This window comes from Ranitomeya variabilis, chromosome 1 (genome assembly GCF_051348905.1).
Source record: "Ranitomeya variabilis isolate aRanVar5 chromosome 1, aRanVar5.hap1, whole genome shotgun sequence".
NCBI classification, from domain to species: Eukaryota; Metazoa; Chordata; class Amphibia; order Anura; family Dendrobatidae; genus Ranitomeya; species Ranitomeya variabilis.
In genome coordinates, this window is record NC_135232.1 from 312,538,751 (window position 1) to 312,563,383 (window position 24,633).

Genomic DNA, 24,633 nt, shown 5'->3' on the forward strand with positions numbered 1-24,633 from the left:
CTGTGACGCAGCGTATGCGTCATGGAATGATCGCGCCCCTGCAGATCGGGTGAAAGGGTTAACTCCTATTTCACCCGATCTGCAGGGACAGGGGGAGTGGTGCTTCAGCCCAGGGGGGGTGGCTTCACCCCCCCCCGTGGCTACGATCGCTCTGATTGGCTGTTGAAAGTTAAACTGCCAATCAGAGCGATTTGTAATATTTCACCTAAAAAACTGGTGAAATATTACAATCCAGCCATGGCCGATGCTGCAATATCATCGGCCATGGCTGGAAATACTGAAGTGACCCCCCCCACCCCACCGATCGCCCCCCCAAGCCACCGATCTGTCCCGTAGTCCCCTCCGTCCTGTGCTCCGCTCCCCCGTCCTCCTGTCCGCTCCCCCCGTGCTCCTATGTCACCCCCCCATGCTCCGACGCCCCCCCCGTGCCCCGATCTCCCCCCCTTATACTTACCGAGGCTCCCTGTGTCGGTCCGTCTTCTCCATGGGCGCCGCCATCTTCCAAAATGGCGGGCGCATGCTCAGTGCGCCCGCCGATTCTGCCGTTCGGCAGATTCGTTACAAGTACATTTTGATCGCTGTGGTAGGTTCTATCACAGCGATCAAAATAAAAAAAATAATAAACCCCCCCCCTTTATCACCCCCATAGGTAGGGACAATAATAAAATAAAGAAATTTTTTTTTTTTCTTTTTCCACTAGGGTTAGGGTTTCAACTAGGGTTAGAACTAGGGGTAGGGTTAGGGTTACGGGTAGGGTTAGGGTTAGGGGTAGGGTTAGGGTTATGGCATGTGCACACAGTGCGGATTTGGCTGCGGATCAGCAGCGGATTGGCCGCGGATCCGCAGCGGATTGGCCACGGATCCGAGGCGGATTGGCCGCTGCAAATTCGTAGCAGTTTTCCATCAGGTTTACAGTACCATGTACACCTATGGAAAACCAAATCCGCTGTGCCCATGGTGCGGAAAATTCCGTGCAGAAACGCTGCGTTGTATTTTCCGCAGCATGTCAATTCTTTGTGCGGATTCCGCAGCGTTTTACACCTTTTCCTCAATAGGAATCCGCAGGTGAAATCCGCACAAAAAAACACTGGAAATCTGCTGTAAATCCGCAGGTAAAACGCAGTGCCTTTTACCTGCAGATTTTTCAAAATGGGGTCACTTGTGGGGTGTTTCTACTGTTTAGGCACATCAGGGGCTCTGCAAATGCAACGTGATGCCCGCAGACCATTCCATCAAAGTCTGCATTTCAAATGTCACTACTTCCCTTCCGAGCCCTGACGTGCGCCCAAACAGTGGTTTACCCCCACATATGGGGTACCAGCACACTCACAACAAACTGGGCAACACATATTGGGGCCCAATTTCTCCTGTTACCCTTGTGAAAATAAAAAATTGCTTGCTAAAACAACTTTTTTGAGGAAAGAAAAATGATTTTTTATTTTCACGGCTCTGCGTTGTAAACTTCTGTGAAGCACTTGGGGGTTGAACGTGCTCATCACACATCTAGATAAGTTCCTTGGGGGGTCTAGTTTCCAAAATGGGGTCGCTTGTGGGGGAGCTCCAATGTTTAGGCATACGGGGGCTATCCAAACGCGACATGGTGTCCGCTAAAGATTGGAGCCAATTTTTCATTGAAAAAGTCAAATGGCGCTCCTTCCCTTCCGAGCCCTGCCGTGCGCCCAAACAGTGGTTTACCCCCACATATGAGGTATCAGCGTACTCAGGACAAATTGGACAACAACGTTCGTGGTCCAGTTTCTCCTTTTACCCCTGGGAAAATAAAAACATTTTCGCTAAAAGATCATTTTTGTGACTAAAAAGTTAAATGTTCATTTTTTACTTCCATGTTGCTTCTGCTGCTGTGAAACACCTGAAGGGTTAATAAACTTCTTGAATGTGGTTTTGAGCACCTTGAGGGGTGCAGTTTTTAGAATGGTGTCACCTTTGGGTATTTTCAGCCATATAGAACCCTCAAACTGACTTCAAATGTGAGGTGGTCCCTAAAACAAATGGTTTTGTAAATTTTGTTGTAAAAATGAGAAATCACTGGTAAAATTTTAACCCTTGTAACTTCCTAGCAAAAAAAAAATTTGTTTCCAAAATTGTGCTGATGTAAAGTAGACATGTGGGAAATGTTATTTATTAACTATTTTGTGTCACATAACTCTCTGGTTTAACAGAATAAAAAATCAAAATGTGAAAATTGCGAAATTTTCCAAATTTTTGCCAAATTTCCGTTTTTTTCACAAATAAACTCAGAAATTATCGACCTAAATTTACCACTAACATGAAGCCCAATATGTCACGAAAAAACAATCTCAGAATCGCTAGGATCCGTTGAAGCGTTCCTGAGTTATTACCTCATAAAGGGACACTGGTCAGAATTGCAAAAAACGGCAAGGTCATTAAGGCCAAAATAGGCTGGGTCATGAAGGGTTTAAAACTGATTTTTTTTAAATCCATGAAGATAATTAAAAAAAATTAAAGGGAACCTGTCAGGTTGGATAATGCTATTAACCTGCAGATATGGGGTCACTCTCTACAAGTTAATACCGTTAGGAAGGTGCCCGGCCACTATAGTGAAAATGTGACACCTGAGACAAATATAGCTTTAGGCCGGCGTCGGTGCAAAGCTGGCTGTAAGTCAGTACCAGCACATGCTTACCCCCGCCGCTTGTGGAGCTGTGAGAGATGACTGTAGCTGCACCTTCACACCTGTATGACTGAAAGCTGGTGGCTCCTGAGAAGAATAAAGTTCATCTTCCGGGTGTCACACTTTCAGTACAGCTTCTGGGCACCTTCATAACGCTATTAACTTCCAGATTAACCCTTTATCTGCGGGATAATAGCGTTGTCTGACATGTCAGATTCCCTATAAGTTTGGTATCACTTTAATTGTACTGACAGATCATTTTTAGCATTATCAAATCTGACATCTTCCTTTTATGGTGTTTTTTTTTTTTTTTAATTATCTTAAAAAAAGACCCAAAGACATGTCTGTTCTTGATTTGTCACAGATCAAAGTCATCCATACAAGTCCATGGGTCTTTTCAAACCATGGCGAACACACAGAGCCCATCTGTGTCTAGTCTGTGTGTTATCCGATTTTAACATTGTAGTAGGTAGAAGGAACTTTTATTTATTTATTTGGCCGTCTAAAAATATTACCGATAGTAGAAATGGACGCATTAACTCAACGCAGACTTTCTGATCTGACCTTAAAATTGCCGCAGGAATCACTAATAAAACCATGGGTAAAATAAGAAGTTTTTGTTAAAGTGTGGAATTTAAAAGCAAATAAAGGCAAAAGAACAAAAAATGTAAAAAAAAAAAAAAAAAAAAAATCGCAGAAAAAAGGCAGCTGTATTTACCAACACAGGTCAGAAGATTATAGCACTTACAAGATCTAAAATAATGGAGCCAGAGCGCATGGTGTAAGTGCAATGCATAGGCGTGTATTCACACTGGCTATGAACCAAGCAGAACCTAAGCTAAAAACAAAAGGAGCATATACCCTGCCAGAAATAAACAAATGGTAATAGTACATGTAAATTAAATAAGGTACTTAGAAAATATTGTTTTGTTAAAAAAAAAAATTAAAAGCTATCCCACCATGTAAAGGTGCACCCCACTCGGGACGGTCCCCAAATCTTGTACTTCACCAGTGTCAGCAGAGGTCATAGATAAGGGCAGAGCATAACCCTGTTATCTTCGTGCACTATTGCTATTTATTTACACACTGCAGGGTATTTGCTCATTTTGTTTTTATGTTAGGTTCAGCACTTCCAGGATGCAGCAGCCCTCATGATAAAAGGTGGAGGCAACAAACACTGAAAATACTGATGAAACAACCACTCACACACCTCCCACTTCATGAAGGGACTGATTGCCTAGTATAAGGCCACGTTCACGCGTTCAGTATTTGGTCAGTTTTTTACCTCAGCAGTGGGTGATAAATACAGAAGTGGTGATGTGTTTCTATTATACTTTTCCTCTGATTGTTCCTCTCCTGTCTGCCCCCCCGCACAAACGAGAAAAAAATAGAGCGGGGGTCTCATGTCCCCATAGACCACATATGTTTATGCAGTGAAATGTTAGCACCAGCGAAGGGTTAAATTTCGTGGAGCTATTTTTATGTAAAGCGGCTAAAACCAGTTTCTTCTGGTTTTGCGCGCTCAGTATTTATGAAATTTGATTGGCCAGCTGTTATTTGGCGGTCTTTTATTGGTTTATAAATACCTTGGTCCTGTCAGCGATTGTCATTGCGCTGTCGCTTCAAGAAAGAAGAGGACTGACCGGGAGAACAATGGAGAAACTCCTGCAGGAACTCGTAGCTAGAGCCGGCGGTGAAGATGGGATGGAATGGCTCAGGAGCTGCCTGGCGTTAAAACCTTCGGCAGCTGCCTCCGGGCCCGCTCCTCCTCCTCCTATACCTGAGGTATCGGCACAGCCTGCGAGTCAAGCCTCGCTGCAGGGGAATCCCGAGGTGTCCGGCCCCCGTGTGAGGAAACAGAAGAAGGCCTTCTCCCCTTTGTCTCCATCTCCGGCATCCCGGCGCGGCGCTTCTGAGGGGAGCGCGAGGTCACGTCGCCGCCCGGCATCGAGGTCTCGGAGTCCATCGCGAGACTTCGGCGGCCATTTTTCTCAGAAACCTGCAGCGTCATCAGGAGGCGCCGGCAGAGCCAGCAGGGGCGCCGGCCGTAAAAGCGCCTTGGCCCCATCCACATCTGGCTGCAGGGCGGCCTCACTGTCGGCTGCCCTGCGGGTGCAACCCGCTTTTAGTGTCGGTGAGCAGTCGTCGGATGAAGAAGCGATTCGTCAATCAAGCATCCCTGAGCAGCTGCGCTCGCCCTGCGCTGGGGGCTGGAGTGCAAGCGCTGCCGAAGATAGGAGACCAGCTGAAAAATCATCAAGGGGTGAGACTCAATGTGTCCCTATGTCTGTCCCTCATAGTGAGTTTAAAGATTTAATTAAATCTGTACTATCCGAGGTCTTGAATGAGGCATCATTGCGCCCCTCAGCAGCAGCAGCTTCTGTCTTACCTAGTGTGGAAGCTCCTGCTCAGAATGCCCCTCCTGTAAATCCATTTAAAGAAGCCCTCATTTGTGAGCTTTCTCCCCTTGGCTTCCATTTGAGCTCTTCAGTTAAAGAGCTCATATGGAATAACCAGTATGTTGATATATTTTCATTACTCCCTCGCAGAGACCATCTACCTAAAAGTGATAAAAAGGATGATAAATCTGATTCTGATGAAGCGAAGCGTAATTATAGATCCTTTCACAATTGGATCCAGGCGTTTGCCGTTTATTCTGCAGTTTTAGGGGAAAAATACCCTAACCTGTGTAGCAGCCTGTTCCAACATTTGGATATCATTCTGGAGGCTTATAAAAATTTTGGTGGCTCTGCATGGCTGAGCTATGATGAGGCCTTTAGGCACAAATTGTCTGTACATCCTGAGGTTAAGTGGGGGGTTAAAGATGTCGGCATTTGGATAAATCTGATGCTTCCAGTTAGGAATGCTGTAAACAAGCAGCCGGGCACTTCGGTTTCTAAAAGGGGCGTTTGCTTTGCGTATAACGAGTCCTTTTGTAAATGGGCTAACACCTGCCGCTTTAAGCATGAATGTTCATTCTGCGGTAATTCCCATCCAATGGCGAAATGCTTTAAGAAGCAAGCCATTCAGCAGTCATCCTCTAAGGATGCGGTTTCAAAAGGCCCAATCACCAGTGAGGCTGGAAAGAATGGTCAGCTGGTTAAGCAGGTATCCAGACAGTCAGAGCAGTGAGCTTCTATATAACGGTTTTTCCGTAGGTTTTCATGTGCCTGCTTTTAAAGGGAATGGCTGTGTTTTTGTTAATAATTTACCTTCCCTTTCAGAATTTCCGGAAGTTGCTAGGGATAAGATTTTTCAAGAACTTGAACTGGGTAGGATTGCGGGCCCGTTTTTATCCCCACCATTTTCAGATTTTCGTATATCTCCCCTGGGCATTGTTCCTAAAAAGGAGCCTGGCTCCTTCAGGATGATTCATCATCTTTCGTATCCTCTTGGACGATCTCTGAATGATGAAGTTAATAAGGAATTATGCTCCGTCAATTATTCCTCCTTTGACAGTGCTTTGGACATTTTGAGAAAATTCGGGCCTAACGCCTTGCTGGCCAAGTCTGATATAAAATCAGCCTTTAGGCTTCTTCCGGTTCATCCAGACGGCTTTAACTCCCTTGGTTTTCAGTTTGACGGGTTTTTCTTTTTTGACAAATGTCTACCAATGGGTTTTTCACTATCTTGTTTTTATTTTGAGAATTTTTCCCGTTTTCTCCATTGGGTTTTGGAGGATAGTCAGGTGGAAGCAGGTGTTTTACACTACCTCGATGATTTTTTGTTTATAGGTCCTCCTCAATCCCCTTCTTGCATGAGAACGCTAAATACGTTTCTGCAAATTTGTTCTCATTTTGGCATACCCATTGCTCACGAAAAAACGGTAGCCCCTTCGTGTCGTATCGAATTTTTGGGCATTAATATTGATTCGGTCAATATGGAGACGACTCTCCCCCAAGATAAAATTGATCGGCTTCGGAGTTCCCTTCTTAATCTTGTGTCCAAGGACAAGGTGACACTTAAGGAACTCCAGTCATTACTTGGACTTTTGAATTTTGCCCTGAAGGTAGTACCTATTGGAAGGGTTTTTTCTAGGAGTTTGTATGAGGCAACTAAAGGTTTATCATCTCCTAATTCGCATGTCCGTATTGGCTCTAGCTTGAAGGAGGATGCTAGAGTTTGGTTATCATTTCTGTCAAACTTTAACGGACGTTCAGTGATTCAATCTCCTTTCACATCAGCGGATTTTTTCCCCTTCGTTTTTTCTACGGATCCCGAACTGGGCATTGCAATTCTCTTTCAGTCGCATTGGGTGTTTCTACCATGGCCTGATGCATGGGTAGCAAAGAAGATCAATGAGAACCTTCTCTTTAGGGAAGTTTTTTCCCTATACCTTGGTATCAATTTGTGGGGTTTTCACTTGAAGGATTCCAGGATATTGTTTCCATCAATGACGCAATCGGTCGTTTTTTCTGTTAATACCCTGTGCTCTAAACAGCGGCATTGTGCAATCATTTTGAGGCAGTTGGTCTTGGAGTGTTTGAAGTCCAATATTTGGTTGAAGGCGAAATTGAGTCTTAGTAAGCATAGTTACCTGACTGATTTCATTTTGCGTGGTGAGTGGCTCTGTTTTTATCAACAGGTTCCACTCGCGGACAGAGAACCGACATCTTGCCCTCGTTCAGTTTGGGAACGGATTCCAATATAATTTCTCATTGTATCCAGAATTCACTGTCTAAAAGATCGTGGGCTGCTTATTCTGCCGCGTGGAGGAAATGGATTGAATTCTCTGGGCGTTACGGCCTGGAAGCAACTGGCCCTAACCCCTTTTTGGCATTGAAGTTTGCAGAGTCGCTGGTTGCAGCAGGTCTTTCTTACTCCGCGGTTGCCAAGTGCCTTGCGGGGGTTTCCTTCTTTTTGAGATTAAATGGCTGCACGGCATTAACGGAATTTTTTCTGGTAAAGCAGTTTTTAAAAGGTCTGAAGAGAAATAATTTTTGTCCAGATGTCAGGCGACCTATTTCTATTAAGTTACTAGCACAAATATGCTCAGCATTGGTGCATGTGTGTTTAAATCTGGAGGAGGCTTTATTGTTTTCCGCCATATTTTCCGTTACTTTTTTCGGGGCACTAAGGGTTGGCGAGGTAGTTTCTGCAAAAAAGTCGGAACCTTCCGGGCTTATGTTGTCGGACATTCGGATTTTTGAATCATTTGTTTTGATTTTCATCAGAATGTCGAAAACGGATCAGTTGGGGAGGGGTTCTGAGATTAGATTAAATTATTTTCCTGATCAGTTGATATGCCCTGTTCGTAACCTTTCGAAATGGCTTAACTTAAGGCCTGCTGTGCAGGGCCCTCTGTTTTTGCATAGAAATGAATCCCCTGTCACTATTTTTCAATTTAATTTCATTCTGAAGAAATGTTTGAGTTTTCTTGGAAAAAGTCAGCTTAGATTCACTTCGCATTCATTTCGAATCGGTGCAGCTACCGAGGCTTCCAGGGCTGGCTTATCGGATGATGCCATTAAAAAGATAGGTAGATGGGATTCTAAACGCTTCAAACTTTATGTTCGCCATGAATTGTATGATGTCTAAATTCCTTTTTTTCTCTTAGGTCCTCTAGTGGTATGGATCGTTGGTCATTCATTTGTTTTTTGGGCACAGAAGAGGGCCAAATTACATTCCTATTCGGAGAACTTGTCTTTTCATCTTTCTGAAACACAGGTTTTTTGGCACAGCGTACGGGGGTTGCGTTGGATGTCCTTGATCGGTGAATTACATAATTGTATGTTGAAGTTTCCTTTTCCCGATTTAATAATTTTACATGTTGGAGGTAATGATCTTGGAAAATCCAATACTTTGAACTTGTTAGCCGCTATGCGGTCTGATCTCATTTGTATTAGACAGAGCTTTCCATCTTCATGTGTTGTCTTTTCTGAGATCATCCCTAGGCTATTATGGCAGCAAGCTGGTCTTTCCTTTTTGGACAAAATCCGTAAAAGAGTGAATTTTTCCATGGGAAAATTTTTGCCTATTATCAAAGGTTTTTCTTTTAGACATATTGATTTGGAAGGATTTTTGCCGGGAATGTTTAGGCAGGATTTGGTGCATCTCTCTGAAATTGGTTTGGACATATTTAATCTTAATTTGGGTAATATTATCGAAACTTGGCTGTGTGGTTTGGGGGGGGCCTCGTCTCTTTGAGCCTTGGCCTTGTGGGGTAAAAGTCACCCTACTGTTGGGTGGGCTTGGATATTTGGTTAATTTTAACATGGATTTTTAAATTATTGGGATTATTTATTGTTATTTATTAAAGCTCTTTTATAACCAAAATAAAACCACACGGCCAATTTATTCCACCAGTTTAATGTGTGTTGTGTCATTTATTTATGGGTGGGTCTTATGGGGACATGTCTGCCCCCCCGCACAAACGAGAAAAAAATAGAGCGGGGGTCTCATGTCCCCATAGACCACATATGTTTATGCAGTGAAATGTTAGCACCAGCGAAGGGTTAAATTTCGTGGAGCTATTTTTATGTAAAGCGGCTAAAACCAGTTTCTTCTGGTTTTGCGTGCTCAGTATTTTATGAAATTTGATTGGCCAGCTGTTATTTGGCGGTCTTTTATTGGTTTATAAATACCTTGGTCCTGTCAGCGATTGTCATTGCGCTGTCGCTTCAAGAAAGAAGAGCCCGCCCTCCCTCCCTTTTTTAATTGTATTATCCCTTGTCGTTTGGTTTTATTTGTGGGGTAAAAGTCACCCTACTGTTGGGTGGGCTTGGATATTTGGTTAATTTTAACATGGATTTTTAAATTATTGGGATTATTTATTGTTATTTATTAAAGCTCTTTTATAACCAAAATAAAACCACACGGCCAATTTATTCCACCAGTTTAATGTGTGTTGTGTCATTTATTTATGGGTGGGTCTTATGGGGACATGACTTTGGCTTAGATACTGAGGTCAAATACTGATAGTGTGACGTGGCCAAATACTGAGGTAAAACACTCACCAAATACTGATACTGTGAACGTGGCCAAATACTGAGGTAAAACACTCACCAAATACTGATAGTGTGAACGTGGCCAAATACTGAGGTAAAACACTCACCAAATACTGATAGTGTGAACGTGGCCAAATACTGAGGTAAAACACTCACCAAATACTGATAGTGTGAACGTGGCCAAATACTGAGGTAAAATACTGACCCTGTAAACGTGGTCTTAGGCTGCTGTCACACTAGCAGTATTTGGTCAGTATTTTACATCAGTATTTGTAACCCAAAACCAGGAGTGGAACAATTAGAGGAAAAGTATAATAGAAACACATGCACCACTTCTGCATTTATCACCCACTCCTGGTTTTGGCTTACAAATACTGATGTAAAATACTGACCAAATACTGCTAGTGTGACGGCAGCCTAAAGGTACCGTCACACTAAACGATATCGCTAGCGATCCGTGACGTTGCAGCGTCCTCGCTAGCGATATCGTTTAGTTTGACACGCAGCAGCGATCAGGATCCTGCTGTGATGTCGCTGGTCGCTGAATAAAGTCCAGAACTTTATTTGGTCGTCCGATCGCCGTGTATCGTTGTGTTTGACACCAAAAGCAACGATACCAGCGATGTTTTACACTGGTAACCAGGGTAAACATCGGGTTACCAAGCGCAGGGCCGCGCTTAGTAACCCGATGTTTACCCTGGTTACCAGCGTAAAAGTAAAAAAAAACAAACAGTACATACTCACCCAGCGTCATACCTCCCCCAGCGTCTGCTTCCTGACACTGACTGAGCGCCGGCCCTAAAGTGAAAGTGAAAGCCGCTGTGCTGTTAGGGCCGGAGCTCAGTCAGTGTCAGGAAGCAGAAGCTGGGGGACGCTGGGTGAGTATGTACTGTTTGTTTTTTTTACTTTTACGCTGGTAACCAGGGTAAACATCGGGTTACTAAGCGCGGCCCTGCGCTTAGCAACCCGATGTTTACCCTGGTTACCCGGGGACCTCGGCATCGTTGGTCGCTGGAGAGCGGTCTGTATGACAGCTCTCCAGCGATCAAACAGCGACGCTGCAGCGATCGGCATCGTTGTCGCTATCGCTGCAGCGTCGCTTAATGTGACGGTACCTTAAGAAGTGAACACAGTTAAGGCTTATATAAGGCGCCAATCACACAGAAGTAATGCACAGTGATGGCTTAGGCTACTTTCACACTAGCGTCGGGAACAACCCGTCGCTGTGCGTCGGGCCGACGTTCCCGACGCTAGCGTGGTCTCCGCCGCACAACGGGGGCAGCGGATGTATTTTTCCCACGCATCCGCTGCCCCATTGTGAGGTGCGGGGAAGTGGGGGCGGAGTTCCGGCTGCGCATGCGCGGTCGGAAAAAGCGGACCGTCGGGAGCAAAAAACGTTACATGTAACGTTTTTTTCTCCCGACGGTCCGCTACCACACGCCCAAGCGTCGCAAAACGGACGCAACGTTTGGCAATGCGTCGCAAATGCGTCGCTAATGTTAGTCTATGACGAAAAAACGTATCCAGCAAGAACTTTTGCTGGATGCGTATTTTCGGCAAAACGACGCATTTGCGACGTATTGCAGTTAACGCTAGTGTGAAAGTAGCCTTACAGCCTCTTAATGACGCCAATATTAGGTTAGGTGGGCTGCCCAGCACTTTTATAAGTGCACCCCACAAGGACCCTAGTTTACAAGATAAACATTGATGGGTTTGGCTGCAGTCTGCATAAAAATGTACAGTAAAATATATATAATATGTATGTGATATTGGTCGATATTTTGGCTAAAACATGCAAGCAACCCACGCCAAGGGTCCTCATTGTCTTTTGAAACCCTACACTAAGGCTACTTTCACACTAGCGTCGTACGACGCACTTCGCAATGCGTCGTTTTGGAGAAAAAACGCATCCTGCAAAATTGCTTGCAGGATGCGTTTTTTCTCCATAGACTTGCATTAGCGACGCATTGCGAGGGATTGCCACACGTTCCAACCGTCGTGTGACGGATGCGACGTGTTGCGTCGGACCGTCGGCACAAAAAAAGTTACATGTAACGTTTTTTGGTGCGTCGTGTCCGCCTTTTCCGACCGCGCATGCACGGCCGAAACTCCGCCCCCTCCTCCCCGCACATCACAATGGGGCAGCGGATGCGTTGTAAAACTGCATCCGCTGCCCCCGTTGTGTTTTTCTTGCACAGTATGCGTCGGTACGTCGCATTGCGACGTGCTTCGTACAACGCTAGTGTGAAAGTAGCCTAAAAATCAAAAGGACACAAACTTTTCAATTGCAATTCTGATACTAGGCGACCGCCCCCTCCGTGAATTGCAGGTGAGTGGTTGCTTCATCAGTATTTTGCACCTGTGATAAATCAGCCTTTATCAAGGGGGGCTGCCGCATCCTGTAGTGCTTAGTTTTCTGATCTGTGTTGGTGAGTAGCTGCCTTTATGTCTGGGATGGGGGTGGTGGAATTTAGCTGATCATGACTTACATAGGAGGGCCCAGTTTTTGCTCTTATCTGATGCTTCCCTGAGTATTCAGTGTTTGTTTTTTCTTAAATCTCCCATATGTTTCGGAGATCTGGGACTCTTTATTTAGTGCTAATTTTTATGGTTGTCGGTGTTCCTGAGGTGGAGTGATGCTCATGTGGCAATAAGGCAGTGCAGCCTACTGCCAAGCCCCCTTGGTAAAAGCAGACTTGCATTGAAAGTCACTTCTGGGACTTAGTGTGACCCAGTACTGGACAGAGGTGGTAGGTGAAATTATTAATACACACATTAAAGAAAAAAACAAACAAAGTTAGTGGGTGTGTTTCTTCAAGCTGTCCCAGCACTTTCAAGCTCGGTGTCCCATTTCTGGGAATGAACCATTCCTGCCAGTCAGGAAGTATCTCTTGGTAAATGTGGCACGCTGCCTGTATGACAGATCTTGCTATAATCTCAGCCAGAAATCTAATCCTCACTGTGACTCTATTCTATTACCTGCTCCTTCCCCATCTCCAATTCTAAATGGGGTCTAATGCTCCTCCTTGTAGAGCGACACGTTTGTATATCAGGGGACATAAAGGCCATACAATACTCCTGGGAAACTAAATATGTAAATTGCTTCCTCAGAGAGGAAGAGGACTGAACTCTAGTGCCACCTATTGGAAGTAGCAATCCTACAAGTCATTAGTGACCCTTTAACGCGCCTTGTCACATGTCTTGGGATTAGGCTACTTTTCACACTTGTGTCGGTATGGGCCCGTCGCAATGCGTCGGGCCGACGCAACCTGTGAAATTTCTGCAAGACGTGGGCAGCGGATGCAGTTTTACAACGCATCCGCTGCCCATTCTGCAGTCCGGGGAGGAGGGGGCGGAGTTTCAAAAATGGCGGACGCGATGCACAAAAAAGTTACATGGAACTTTTTTTGTGCCGACGGTCCGCCAAAACACTATGCATCCGTTGCACGATGGATGCGTCGTGTGGCAATCCGTCGCTAATGCAAGTCTATGGAGGAAAAAACACCTCCTGTGGGCAGCTTTGCAGGATGCATTTTTTTTCTCCAAAACGACGCATTGTGACGGACTTTACCCGATGCTAGTGTGAAAGTAGCCTAAGAGCCAAGCCAGAGTCTCCACTTGCAGACGTGTTTCACGCCGTTGCTCCACTTTAGTGCAAAGCATGAGCTCTGATTTTGGCTTTGTGCTACAATAGGTGGCACTTAGTGGAGGTCTGGTAGGTGAGACCCCGGGAGTGCAGGTGTGTGAGGGCATTCCCACGCCATGCACAAATGAAAGGGATCGTCCACCTTCTCAGATTTATATTTTTTTAAAGTTCCTCTCAGAACTGACCCCTGACCTGTTCAAAGTCGAATGTGGAAAGAAACCGCCTGTAAAGGCAAATGGTGCAAAACTATTTTGGACCCCCAAATCCATGCATGTAAGATTTGTCCTAGATGTGTACAACCCCTTTATCTCCCATCCAGCCAATTAAAGAACCCGCACAAAGAAGCGCCACCAGGATCCTCGCACAGCCGGGCGAATACTGACTGACGTGACTGTGAGACCATCGTCGGTGCAGTGTCGCTTTAAGCGGTTTGTTTGGGGCCGAGCTACGCGCCCAGTGCAGCATGTAGCCCCGCCCACAATACAGACAGATGACAGTCACAGGTAGAAGTCCCGACGCGTTAAGCCCCGCCCACCAGTGCCACACCCACCCTAGCGTCTTCTGCCTTTGGCTGAGGATCTGCACAGCTGCGTTTACACGAGAAGGGGCGTGTCTGCGCGTTCATGCTTGTCCTATCGGTGGGTGTGTCTCCGTGCGTGAGCGTTCTCGTGACGTTCCCCTCTCCTGCTATAGGCCTTCCCGACGTGCCCGCGCCTCCGCCATGTTGTTGTGGTTGTGAAGAGGAAGGAAGAACCCGGAGCTCGGACTGACAGCAACCAACAACGGGGAGGGGGGGGCGAGGCAGCTGACACCGGGACTTCATCCTGCAGAGCCGCACGGTAACGTCACAGGGCGCTGGTGGCGTGTCATGGCCGCCTGTACATGTGAGAGCTGCTACCTGTGTAGTGTCACGGTTTCCCGCTGTGGCCGGTGTGCAGCCCCGTCTCTGAGGGCATGTTGCCTCCTCTTCCCATGAGTCTCGACTGCTCTGTGTGGTGCTGAGGAGCACCCCATCTCTCTGCCCGCTCACCGAGTGCCCGCTCACTGAGTGTGCTCCTGTTGGCTCGCTGCTGGCTTCTAGCAGGGTGTGTGCATTGCCTTGGTGCTGTGTGTGTGGTGTTTGATCAGTGCACACAGTATAATAACCTGAGCAAGTAGGGCTGTGAGGTTAACCCCTGCTGGCCTGGGCTCTCCCATCAGCAGCCGCTATGTTTGTGCTCTTCATGTTCCTGTACATATTCCGTTTGCTTCCGTTATAGGGTTGATGGGTGGGCTTGGAATCGTCGCCAGGACCCTTAAGGCCGTGTCCTCACGTGTAAGGGGCCACTTATTACCACTTTCACCCAGTGGGATAAATCTGTGCAGATGTTGGTCCGCAGCGTCATCATGTCTTCTCCAAAGACTGTCTGTTGCCCCAGTGGGGCTCCAATGGGTCCATCTGTGGCTCTGCAGCCAGTGCGTGGGAGAAGACGGAGGGTCAGATTTCTTTCCCGAGGTTTCTGCACTTGTTAGATTCCAGATCTGGGAGAAGTGATGGCTCCTGCTTTGTAATTGGGCAGGTCCACAGAATTGTAGTGACATCTCGGCTGTGGTCTCTGGCTACTAGCACCCATGGTGAGGAGCGTGGACCTGGCTGTATTCTGTCCCCAGCAGATGTTTATTTGGGACCAGATCCTGCCCAGTGCGGTCTCAGACTCTCTCAGTGCACGGACTCGTTTGTGGATACATTGAGCCCACCCATGCAATGTCCTTACTGCCTTTACTTAATGAATGAACAGATCTACTCATTGTATGCACTAATACTGCGGCCGCTGTATCGTTAGCCTGTAGTATCACTCACACTCCTGGCTTTCTACCACCGCTACATAAACATTGCTGCAAGCTTCCTGGGGCCAGTTATGTGTAGGTCTCTTTAATTCCACATGCTTTTAGTTCAGTAAGTAGTCATGTGACTGAGGTGAGATGCAAAATCCAAATTCCAGCGGGGTGAACCAGCACTCTCTGGCACATCTCCTTACTGTGTCATACTGTCAGGAATGTGCTCACTATGCCACTCAGGAATTTTCCCAGCACCTGCATAGCCCCATTGTTCTGCTCCCAGAGCAGTCGCTAATGACAGCTACTTCCAGAAATGGGTCATTGATAAAATGGATTAGGCAGAACTCTGCTGTCTTGTATTGGTGATTGATTCAAAGGCAGATTTGTACAAGCTGAAGGTCAGGTGCACAATGATGATGAATGAGTTTTTATGTCATAGGGCAGATAATCAGGAAAGGCTCCACTATATACACAGCCACCCATAAATCTCAGGAGACCTGTCTGGCAGTCTCTGGACTGGCTGCATTGTATCTACCCATTTTATAGTATATAGTACAAAGAGCAATGATGTAAACGACCAGACAGCAACTACTGACGGCCGTGAAAGATGAGCTAACATTGCAGCCTGTTAGTGGTTTGTATGTGTAGGGCTAAACCAATATGGCTAACAATATTAGATGTTGGCTTCTGTGTGTTCTAGAGACAGTATTTTTGTATCAGTAAGTCAGAGGTGTGGAGTCAGTAAGCCCCAAACCACCAACCCAATTTCCCTACTCCGACCCCACAGCACTGGTCACTACTGAGCATGTACATAAAGTGCAGCACAGATTCATCTCCACTAAAAGCAGAGATCCTTAGACCAGGAACAGAACAGACATTCATAGGACACTTCATAACCTTCCCAAATTCTTATGGAAACCTTTATAGCACTGAACTACTGAGTCTAATTTATTATATTTAGTCGAAGTTGGTCCATTTTATTCCAACTCCACCAAAATGGACTCCAACTTCAGAGCCCTGATTTGTATGACAACGGAGTCTTCAATACAGAACAGGTGTCAATCTTTCAATTGTAACTTTGCTCTGTAAGTTCCACCCCTGGCATTGGCATACAAATACTGGTGTGTGAATGAGGCTTTACAGGGGACTTGGTGTGTAGTATGACATTCCTTCTAACAATGAGGACTAAAGCAGTACATTCCCTATTAGTCACACAATGACAGTGGTGACTACAAATTGGGACTTCTGCAGATTGCTTGCTTGTGATGAGTGTTGCTTGTGATGAGTGTATGTGCCCAGACAACATCTTATCCGCCCATGCTCTGGTGTTAATCAGAGCATCTGGGTGTGCTCATATATTATGTTCAAGTCACACTGGCTGCATTATTTGTGGCTTTTGGACAGCCTCAACACGTAGGGATTCCCTAACAGGCAATCCCCACATGTGCTGAGGCTGTCCAACAGATGGCAAAACATGCAGCTGCAGGGGCTCTTAACATAATGCACTAGCACTCCCAGATGCTCTGATAAGAGGTTATCGGAGCACATTCGCTCATCACTATAATGCTTATCTAAGACTGGTAATTGTCTGCCCGAGGACTTTACAGATTGCTGGACATGCAGCACGGTAATCCGTTATTAATAAAGGCTAAGGTCACATGACAGTAAAAAAAATCTTCATATTTTTATGCAAAAAAATCTGAGTTTTTGCATCGGTCATCCCTTTGCTATCTGCTTTTGTGCAGCAGTTGATAACTTTCTAGTCTAGTAAGTGTTGCCTATTGTCTGTTATAACCTGCTGCTATGTATGGGATATATTTTATATATATATTTTTTTTCATATCGATAGACTCGCACATGCTTCTATCTTCTGACTCCATCATAAACATGTACACTTAAGGGTAAGTTCACACAGGGTGTTTTTGCTGCGCTTTTTTTAACGCAAATTTTCAGCTGCTTTTTAAAATGCCAGCAAAGCCTGAGATTTCAGAAATCTCATGCACACACATTGGGTTTTTTTGTTTGATCAAAAAACGCAGCAAAATACTGGACATGGAGCATGTCACTTCTTTCAGCATTTTGCTGTGTTTTGTTTCTGCCATTGACTTGAATGGTTGCTGGAATAAACACAGGTATCATTATTTGCTGCTGAAAATCCAAGGACATTAGCGTGGACAAAGGGGAAAAAAACGTACCTAAACCTGCGTTTTTGACGCAGCTTCTTTCCTGCCAAGAAGATCAGGTTTTGCTGCAGAAAAAAAATCAGCAAAAACACCCTGTGTGAACTTACCCTTACCAAGCACAAGTGGGTGTATTTTTTTTAATTTTTTTTTCTCCCAGCTGGGAGAGGCTGTGTGCACACGTTGATTTTTCACTTTTTTTCCGCTATAAAACCGCAAAAAAAGCATGCATTCTGCAATTTTTGTGCACATGATGCTTTTTTTTTTTTTCCGTAAAAAAAAAGCATTGCGGTAAACGCAGCATGCTCATTAATTTTGCAGATTTCCCACTATATAATGCATTGGGAAATGTCTGGAAAAATCGGCAAAAAAAGCATCAAAAACAAACGCATGCAGGTTTCTTGCAGATTTTTTGCAGAAAATTTCCATTTTTACTCAGGAAATTTCTGCAAGAAATCCTGAATGTGTGCACATAGCCAAAGGGATAAACAGCCAGACATGCCAATGTGATTTGTTTTGCAGTGTTAATGGGAACCTGTCACCCCGTTTTTTTCAGTATGAGATAAAAATACCATTAAATAGGGCCTGAGCTGTGCTGGACAATAGTGTATTTTGTGTACCCTGATTCTCCACCTATGCTGCCGAAATACCTTACTAAAGTCGCCGTTTTCGCCTGTCAATCAAGGTGGTCTGGTCAAATGGTCGTGGTGAAATCGCTTCTTCTCCCCCAGATCTTGCTTATCTTTCCGTTGGTGGCATAGTGGTTTGCGCATGCCCAACAGCTGAATGCACTGCGCAGCTGAAGAGAGCGCGATCTGCGCTATTCACCGCTTTATCGCTGGCGGCGGCCATCTTCCTGAGGCCACGCGTGCGCAGGTGGAGCGCTTTGCTGCCCGGGGCTTCAGGAAAATGGCCGCGGGATGCCGCGTGTGCGCAGATGGAGATCGCGGCGGCCATTTTCCTGAAGCCGATATGTGAACTCTGCTTCAGGAAAATGGCCTCCGCGATCTCCATCTGCGCATGCGCGGCATCCCCTCCATCTGCGCATGCGCGGCATCCCGCGGCCATTTTCGTGAAGCCCCAGGCAGCAGAGCGCTCCATCTGCGCACGCGCGGCCTCAGGAAGATGGCCGCCGCCAGCGATAAAGCGGTGAATAGCGCAGATCGCGCTCTTTCTTCAGCTGCGCAGTGCATTCCGCTGTTGGGCATGCGCAAACCACTACGCCACCAACGGAAAGATAAGCAAGATCTGGGGGAGAAGAAGCGATTTCACCACGCCCATTTGACCAGACCACCTTGATTGACAGGCGAAAACGGCGACTTTGGTAAGGTATTTCGGCAGCATAGGTGGGGAATCAGGGCACACAAAATACACTATTGTAACGCACAGCTCAGGCCCTATTTAATGGTATTTTTTATCTCATACTGAAAAAACTGGGTGACAGGTTCCCTTTAAAGGATGGGGGAAGAGTTTGACCACCATACATGCCAGATCAGTGTTTTCCAAACTTAAGTCCGGTGGCCCCCAACATGTCAGATTTTCAGGATTTCCTTAGTGTTGCATGTGATGGAAATATCAGGAATCCTCACCTATTATCTTATTAAAAGCAAATAATTTTTTTCTGCTGAATATGATGCATAATCTTCCAGTGGGAAATGAAATTCATGATCCTTGTCCTTGAGACTGTCTGGGTTATCTGAAGCTAGACCCAGCTATTTGGTGCTTTGATCAATATTTACTCCGTGCCGGCCTGCGGCTGTCTGACTGGTCAGATAGTAGATGTTACCGTGTGTGTTCATCACTTTGTTTTCCATTGAATGTTTTTGAGGTTTGAAAGTCGACCTGTCAGCAGCGCTTGTGCCCAACTTAAACTAGTAGATGTTGCAGAATTGTTATAATTACTATTAATACAAGTCATAACTTTGCTCTCATTGCGTCCACAAGTCCGGTCGACGTAAATAATTTGACCCATATGTTAGATGAAGGGGGGGAAAACAATACACACTGCCCTAAAAATGTAACAAGCTATCAAATTGGTATCTAGAACACCATAATCTCAGCAAACACAGCTCAACACAAAAATATAAACCTTACGGGAGAAGGAAAATTATGATTTTTATTTTTTTTTTCCGCCCTATAAACATCTGAAATTTTCACTATGAGATAACTGGACACGTCTAGCATTACTGTAATTGTACCCACCTGGAATATTAAGTTTCCGGGTCATGTTTACTACAACAAAACCCAAAGGATATACAGTAGATTATATACATATATAAAATATATATATATATATATATATATATATATATATATATATATATATATATATATAATTTTCTCCACAATTTCATACCACCCTGAATCTTTACTGTTTTTAGTACATTGTATGGTAAAATTATCACTCGGAACAGTAACTGTCTTGGAAAATAAAAAGCGCTCATATGGCTGTCAATTGAAAAATAAGTTTTGTCTTTGCATTTCTCAATAAAATAAAGGGTAAACTGGCTGTGGGAGCAAGGGGTTAAACTTGTTTCTATGACAGCGGAGGTGTAATGGAACAATGTCAGAATTTACAACAATTTTAATTATGGCCAAATTATAGTACAGGCCTATTGAAACCTGTGTATGACCTTAAACGTTTGTTTCTTAGCCTACGTGCACACAGACCTGTACAGGGGTCTTGGATCGTGCGAAGAAATCCATAGATTCTCCACTATTTGGACGTCCCTTCCTAAAAGCTATTCCTCAGTGTCCAATAAAAATGAGCTATTTGGTGCTGTTGCTCTCATGGCATGGTTGTCTGGGCCAATGGTCTGCCGTTCTTGCTGTTCCTTCAGATGATTGTGGTTCACTGGGGGAAAAAAAAGCATGGGGGGAAAAAAAAGCATGGGTGAAGTAGATTAGTGACTGCTGACCTAACATAGCGCTCAGATCGCATAAATGTCACCTGAACCTTGGAAGACCCGCCGCTGAGGTCCCAGGAACGGCGCCAGTGCGAGAGTTATCGATTCTTCTTAGATACTATATGCCCCAGTATAAAATGACAGCGTGTTTTCAGAACAGTGGACAACCCCCTTTAAGCACAGTATTTGAAATCCACATGGTACTGCTCCTTAATGCTTGTGTGCACAAGCCCTTATTTAAATGCCTTTAATTGCTACAAGTCTAATATTGGCGCTGCGGGATTTCCAGCATCTTATGCATTGGGAGGTGAGAGACCGATGACATGCCGTATGTGACATTTGTGGCACATCCCGAGCATCCAAGTGCATCATAGTCCTAATGCCTGGCACAGGACAAGTGCACAGTACCCATCGATTCCTTCCAAGGTGCTGATGTATGTCATAACAATGACGCCTCTTGGCTCCTGAGGCAGTTGATAACCCCTTAAAGAATAATTTGAGCTCTGCATTAATGACAAATATTTGTGATGTGAATGAATGCAAATGACTTCATTGTGTTAGAAATGTAGTTCTGAAGAACTGACCCTTCCTCATTAACTTTTCTCCTCCTAGCAGTTGAATATGAAAACTATAGCAGGCTCCTATAGGAACACGGGTGTGTAGATGTACAGTAAGGCAGACAAGGTGCTTTAGCAATGTTCTGTGGAGTCCATCACAAGCCCTCTTACCTCTGTGCCTGATTATGTCCTGGAACTAGATGGTGGCCCGATTCTAACACATCGGGTATTCTAGAATATGCATGTCGCGTAGCATATTGGCCAGCCCACGTAGTATATAGCAATGTGGGCATCATATCCCTGTAAGTAAATAAATTAAATAAATAAATAAAAAGTGTTATACTCGTCTTCCGGAGCCCCTGGATCCAAGCGAAGCGGTTACCGACGCTGCTCGTGCGCTCCGTTCTCAAGAGTGCATTGCAGTCTCGCGAGACTATGACATAGCGGTCTCGCGAGACCGCTACATCATCTCGCGAGATCGCAGCATGGAACGGTTACCGGAGCGTCGCGAGTGGGAAAGGCCTATTGTCGATCCGGGGGCCGACGGACGATGTGTATATAACAATTTTTTTATTAACATTGGATAGTCTTACTATTCATGCTGCATAGGCAGCATGAATAGTAAAAAGTTGGTCACACAGGGTTAATAGCAGCGGTAACAGAGTGCATTACACCGCGGCATAACGCGGTCCGTTACCGCTGCCATTAACCCTGTGTGAGGACAGACTGGAGGGGAGTACGGAGCGGGCACTGACTGCGGGGAGTAAGGAGCGGCCATTTTTCCACCAGACTGTGCCCGTCGCTGTTTTGCCACGACCAATCAGCGACTTGGATTACATTACAGAGGCCGCTACCAATGAATATCCGTGACAGACATACAGACGGAAGTGACCCTTAGACAATTATATAGTACGTTATGATTTGGAGATGGCAAATTTGATTTAAATAGGGGGTTGTTGGGTGTTGGTAAATTCTATTTTTTCTTGCAACCTTGAGTGTCTGCAGAGTGGGCGCTTCTGCACTGGGCTTCCTATGTGATAAGTCTTGTGATTTGAGATCGCTACACAGGGAATGTTTACATATTCCGGATCACAGGAATAGTGACATGCCTGTCTCTGTGCCAGGTAATGGCCTTGCTGGTTTTTGTTTTGCTGATAACAACCATGGGTTTTGTTTGGTGGGCTTAGACTACATATTGTTCTCGCCCATACCCATGCTATTCTTTTATGCGCATAGTCTGTGTAAATGTCACTCATCAGCATGTCAAAAGATGACTTCAGTGTCCCTCTTTATATAGATTATTTAGTGTGTATTCACTTAAATGGGATAATTTCCACTGTAAATTCAACAGATTCCAGAGAATTTAGCTGGACAAATTGGCATCAGATCTCATGGGTTTGAGGTGGAGTCCAAAAACTCTTTAAAAAAACAAAAAACAAACCAAAATAAATCCTGTTGATGCCCCACTGGGATCTAGACACTGGCTGCCAAACAATAGATAGAGATATATATATATATATATATATGCAAATCTCAACACAGCAGGAATTGATCTAAGGTGCAAAGATTTTAAATTCTCAGCTTGTCCATTTGTTGCATCTTTTCCTTGATGTGTATGGGAATCTTAATGTTGCAGATTTTTCTGTGAATTTTGACTCGCATTGACTTATTTCACCACTTTCGTGCTACTGTTAGATGCCATTGCAGCACCATTGCCTATAAAGGGGTGAAAAACAAGAGGCTTCCCTGTGTATGGCTGCAGACACCTGTCGTTCCTGGGGGCTGTGTAGCTGAGGCGGCTGACTGTAGAGTCAGAGCTAGTTACTTACAGTATGGGCACTACAAGCTTACTAAAGCATCCGGCTCAGTGAAAGTAAGTTATTTAGGCCTCAGCCAGTAATGGCTTGCAATGCCAGGACTGCATGACTCCATAGGAGACTGGTCCCACCCCCTTGACTCTTTACTGGTGACTTTTATCTCTACAGCCTGCTTGTCATACAGAATAGTAATGGCTTTCTAACAGTTTAGTGGTTGTAGACTTGTCCATTTTCCTTTTTAAAGTGTAAATGTGGTGTAACAGACATGTATCCGTGTCCTGTGATAACAGCAGGCCTGTCCATAAAGCACATGCATGCACTGTTGTGATAGCTGATCTGCGGCCTGGCAGACACACCAATTCTAGCCTGTGCTATCCTGACTGCATGCTGTGAAGGTGACAGTCTGTTATCGGTCAGCCCCAGCTGTCAGCACCCCTGACGTGGCGGAGCTTCTTGCTTCTGTTTGTCTAGACAAGGGTAATAGTCTGCCTGCACAGACCAGTAGCTCTGCAATGCAGCCTATGACTCCATGGCTTTTCGCCTGAGCACAGTCCTTCAAGTGTATGTAGGAACCACTCTTTGGAGAGATTAAAAGGCCGAATCTCCTTCCCTTTTAACTTGTCTCATGTGTCAAGTTCTGTCCTAGTCAGCACATTATCTCCTGGGCTCTCAGGACTTTGAGCGATCCTTGTTACATGTTAAACTGCTCCCAAACTGCTATCTTCACACCACAGCCATGGAGAAGACTGGCCACTGTTAATGGCTATGTGCACACGTAGGAAAAGAGGTGCAGAATTTTCTACACAAAATCCGCATCTCCTGGCAGAATCCGCAGCGGCAGATTTTGTGCACATTTTCAGTGTTTTTTGCCACTGGATTTTTAACATGGAGGGTTGCAGAAACTCTGCAGATCCGCACAAAAGTGACATGCACTTCTTTGAAATCCGCAGCAATTCCGCACTGATTTTATATAACATTGTACTGTACATCAGTGCGGATCTGCACGGAAAAATCCACTGCAAATCTGCATCGTGTGCACATAGCCAATAACTGGTGTAAAAGACAATATGAGGCCAAGACACAGATCCATCAGCAATGGGTTATTGATAGGTTGCTGTCGACAGAATGAAGATTCATCTGATCTCTCGGCCAACACCTGTCAGCCGGCTCCCCATACACGAGTGCTCCTGTGAGAACCAACCCAAGGTACATCTGGTAGCAGACTGGAGAGGCCTGATGCACAACTCCCCCCTGACTACCAGTGGTTCGGTGCCTGCATAAACATTAGTCTAACTTGTATGGGGGGCTTTATCTGAACAAGATGTACAAACACTTTTTTTTTTTTTTTTTTTGTCTGAAAAGATGCAGTTGCATTTTGTTGTAACGCGGAAGAAAACTGCTGTATTCTACAGATTGAAATGGAGTAGTTTTCCTGCTTACAGGATGCATTTCAGAGTACTGTACATGTGAACTTGGCCTGCAGCCCATTTGTGAAACACCCCCCCCCCCCCCACGATGGCAATGATGGATCCACCCCATGTGTCTGCTGCACTTTAGATCTGGGCCCTCACTGGTATTTTCTGCCCTGCACACTTCATATAAACTTTTCCAGCCACAGCTAGTATAATTTCACAACCAGGCTACATCCGCCTCCTGGCATGTTAAATGATTCATTCTGCAGCCATCTGATGAATACCTGACATTGTTTAGTGCCCCTGCTGTCTTTCTACATGTTGCGTCACTCCAGGTGTGACAGTCACCTGCTCAGTGAGCGCGTCTCTTTATCTACTGTCAGCTGACTGTGTTCATCCTGAAACAATGCTTATGTACTGTAATATAAGGGCTATAAAATGATGACATTATCATAATGGAGTAAAATCTTTTTGTAACCAACAAAACTGGTTTCCTAGTAAAGATGGCTTAATCTATGGGGTACAAAGCCTATTGGTGGTGGCTTCTTTGTTTGCTTTATGTAAAAGGCGAAAAAAAAAAAATCAAGCTTCATGGTGCACTACAAAGAACAGGCAGTCTAGCTGCCCATGCAGATGTGGGGTTGCGCTGGATTTCAGGCCACAAGCAACACTGCCAGGGACTACCGTAATTGGATAA

At 45.1% G+C, this 24,633-nt stretch overlaps 2 protein-coding genes across 3 annotated transcripts in view; one reads left to right on the forward strand and one right to left on the reverse strand.

Moving 5' to 3' along the window:
• ASCC2 (activating signal cointegrator 1 complex subunit 2) overlaps positions 1-13,857 on the reverse strand; it is a 67,322-nt gene extending 53,465 nt beyond the window's left edge. The window contains exon 1 of the mRNA XM_077297059.1: positions 13,797-13,857. The gene's annotated coding sequence lies outside the window, so the exon portion shown is untranslated. The remainder of the gene's footprint in view (positions 1-13,796) is intronic.
• The window catches only part of MTMR3 (myotubularin related protein 3), a 63,139-nt gene continuing 52,341 nt past the window's right edge, over positions 13,836-24,633 (forward strand). Inside the window, exon 1 of one of the 2 annotated variants that reach the window (XM_077297027.1) lies at positions 13,836-14,085. The gene's annotated coding sequence lies outside the window, so the exon portion shown is untranslated. The remainder of the gene's footprint in view (positions 14,086-24,633) is intronic. The other variant, XM_077297037.1, reaches the window with a different exon arrangement.